The following is a 4,101-nucleotide window of genomic DNA, read 5'->3' on the forward strand; positions in this document are numbered from 1 at the left end:
CTCCATCCAGAACACCCCATTCTTCACCCCTCCCTCCAGAACACTCCATCCTTCACCCCTCCACCCAGAACACCCCATCCTTCACTCCTCCCTCCAGAACACTCCATCCTTCACTCCTCCCTCCAGAAGACTCCATCCTTCACTCCTCCCTCCAGAACACCCCATCCTACACCCCTTCATCCTTCACCCCTCCACCCTACACCCCTCCCTCCAAAACGACCCGTTCCTCTCCTCGCAGCTTCCCTTGCAAGCATCTCCAGACCTCGAGTGTCAATGATTTAAACGGATTGCTCATCCAGCCAGTTAACCTTCCCATCCCATAAAAAGTGTAATTGGTTTGCTATAGAAAGCAGCATTTTACATGCCGGGGATAATCCCAGGGCTTGATTAATGCTTCTCTAATCAATGAGTGTCTGGTAGACCCGCCTCTTCAGTCATCCTGTAAAGGGGAACAGCTGGCCTTTCCAAAGTTCACAGTGAGGGGGGGGGGGGGGGGGGGGTGGATCAAGCAGGGGTCTGTCAAACCACTTATACACTTGAACAAAACCCCTGTGCTATTTTCAAGGAGTGACCAAAAATGTGTGAAAGGATCAAAGGCCTAACACTGTAAAGAACGGGTGTTTGTATGTGTTTCCATGGAAGTGTGTGTTTCCATGGATGCGTGTGTTTCCATGGATGCGTGTGTGAGGTGTGACCATATGTGACAGACAAAGAGACAGGCAGAAAAATAGGCATCTGAATTGAAACTAACTCACACACATACACTAAATGTAATCGCCCCATTAGAGTATAGGAGAGGTGTTTCACCTGGTGACATCACAGAGAAAGAGCTCTAGATGTATTGCTATTGCACTGTCTTCTTCAAGTAGGAGGGGTTATCATTCTCACAGTCAGAGGTGCCGAGGGTGTTGTGTTCAGGACAGATTTGAATAAGACTGGGAACCGGCCCACAGCCTGCTGGGATGTATGAATATCAATGTCACCACCGACTGAGCTGGGTGACAGATTGGGAGATATCAATTCATCATGACTTCAGAATGTGACCTGGACACTATACACAACGGCTCTCCTCCACTTTGCTTTGTAGACCGACACAATACATTTTGCATGAATGTAATCTCTGCTCTTAGATAGGTCTGGTGAGGACAGAGAACGGTATCTGCTCAAAAAACTCCAATCAATGTACGATACCTCCAATGATCACCAACAGATGACCGGGTTAAAAGAGATGTCACTTTTGGCCTGCCAAAATAATAAATAATGAATACCCTTCTTGCTGTATACATTAGCATTCAAAGTGGAAATCTAATAAGATGAATCTATAGAGTGTCACTTGTCACAAAGAGTGAAGAGCTTCGTGTGGTCCACCAGTAAGAGTTCTGTGGACATCATTAACATCTCTCTGTGGAGCTGCATTCTAACTTCTCTGAGTCTAGACGGTGTTACTGAATGTAAAGCTGAGATGCTACATCAATCTGAGAGATGTGTTGTTCCACCCACTAATGACCTCCGACTAGAGATATGATATATGCAGACAGTGATGAATGATCTTACTACACATTAATTACAGACGCTTTGCAACTACCAGTCTTCCACCCTTCCTCTCCTCTCCCTCCATCCATCTTTCTCAACTTTGTTCAGGGTGTCATGCCTGGTAGGCCAGTGAACTTGTAAACAACAGGCTCCATCTGTCTCCGTCACCTTTAATAACAGCTCAATGTTTACTCTGCTTTATTTAGAAGAATAGGAGAGTTGGCAACAGGTCTGTGTTGGAGTAGACAGGAGGAATGCAGCCACAGCACTCCATCAGTTAGTATGCACACACATGCATCTCTTACACACTCTCACTACAACAACACTGCAGTCAGAGAGGGGGGAAGTGGGTGAGGGGTGGAAAGGGTAACAAGCAGGGGGAGAGAGGGAGGGGGTGGGGGGGGTAACAAGCAGGGGGAGAGAGGGAAGGCAGCATTGAAATATTCAGACTAAGCCTTTCTTTGAGGTCAGTGGTTTGGACCTCTACACAGACACGCACACAGTCTTGTATAGCTAACCTTGTGGGGACACAATTCAGTCCCATTTAAAATCCAATTTCCCCTAACCCCTAATCCTAAACCCTAACCCTAACCCTCATCCGATAACCTAACCTTAACCCTAACCCTAGAACTAAGCCTAGCTCCTAACCCTACACTTAATTCTAACCCTAACACTAAATCTAACCCGAAAACGAAATCTAACCCTAACACTAAATCTAACCCTAACACTAAATCTAACCCGAAAACGAAATCTAACCCTAACACTAAATCTAACCCTAACAGTAAATCTAACCTTATGTAACGTGTGCGCTGGGAGTTGGGGAGTTCATAATTTAATAAACAAAACAAGAAACACGAACAATGCACAGACAGGAAACTGAAACAGAAACAATGACACCTGGGGAAGGAACCAAATGGAGTGACATATATAGGGCAGGTAATCAAGGAGGTGATGGAGTCCAGGTGAGTCTGATGACGGACAGGTGCACGTAACGATGGTGACAGGTGTGCGCCATAACGAGCAGCCTGGTGACCTAGAGGCCGGAGAGGGAGCACACGTGACACCTTAACACTAATTCCAACATCTAACCCTAACACTAAATCTAACCTTAAAACTAATTCTAACACTAAACTTTTATTTTTTATTTTATTTTTTTAACCTTTATTTACCCAGGCAAGTCATTTAAGAACAAATTCTTATTTACAATGACAGCCTGCACTGGCCAAACCCAGACGCCTCTAGCACTGAGAAGCAGTGCCTTAGACCGCTGAACCAGGGTCTGTAGTGACGCCTCTAGCACTGAGAAGCAGTGTCTTAGACCGCTGAACCAGGGTCTGTAGTGACGCCTATAGCACTGAGAAGCAGTGCCTTAGACCGCTGAACCAGGGTCTGTAGTGATGCCTCTAGCACTGAGATGCAGTGCCTTAGACCGCTGCGCCCCTCGGGAGCCCCGAATTCTAACCCAAAACTTAATTCTAACATTAACACTAATTATAACCTTAAAGTATTTTGCATACAGTGCCTTGCAAAAGTATTCATCCCCCTTGGCGTTTTTCCTATTTTGTTGCATTACAACCTGTAATTTAAAAAATATATATTTGGATTTCATGTAATGGACATACACAAAATAGTCCAAATTGGCGAAGTGAAATGCAAAAAATAACTGAAAAGTTGTGCGTGCATATGTATTCACCCCCTTTGCTATGAAGCCCCTAAATAAGATCTGGTGCGACCAATTACCTTCAGAAGTCACATAATTAGTTAAATAAAGTCCACCTGTGTGCAATCTAAATGTCACATGATCTGTCACATGATCTCAGTATATGTTCTGAAAGGCCCCAGAGTCTGCAACACCACTAAGCAAGCGGCACCATGAAGACCAAGGAGCTCTCCAAACAGGTCAGGGAGAAAGTTGTGGAGAATTACAGATCAGGGTTGGGTTATAAGAAAATATCCGAAACTTTGAACATCCCACTGAGCACCATTAAATACATTCTATATTTGTTTTAAGAATATGGCACCACAACAGCTTCACGGAAGATTGGCCAGAAAAAAAGCCATTGCTTAAAGAAAGCAAACACGTTTGGTGTTCGCCTAAAGGCATGTGGGAGACTCCCCAAACATTGGAAGAAGGTACTCTGGTCAGATGAGACTAAAATTTAGCTTTTTGGCCATCAAGGAAACGCTATGTCTGGTGCAAACCTAACACCTCTCATCACCCCGAGAACCCCATCCCCACAGTGAAGTATGGTGGTGGCAGCATTATGCTCTGGGGATGTTTTTCATCAGCAGGGACTGGGAAACTGGTCAGAATTGAAGGAATGATGGATGGCGCTAAATACAGGAAAATTCTTGAGGGAAACCTGTTTCAGTCTTCCAGAGATTTGAGACTGGGACGGAGGTTCTCCTTCCAGCAGGACAATGACTCTAAGCATACTGCTAAAGCATAACTCGAGTGGTTTAACGGGAAACATTTAAATGTATTGGAATGGCCTAGTCAAAGCCCAGACCTCAATCCAATTCAGAATCTGTGGTATGACTTAAAGATTGCTGTACACTAGTGGAACC

The sequence above is a fragment of the Salvelinus alpinus genome, chromosome 21, assembly GCF_045679555.1.
Source record: "Salvelinus alpinus chromosome 21, SLU_Salpinus.1, whole genome shotgun sequence".
NCBI lineage: Eukaryota > Metazoa > Chordata > Actinopteri > Salmoniformes > Salmonidae > Salvelinus > Salvelinus alpinus.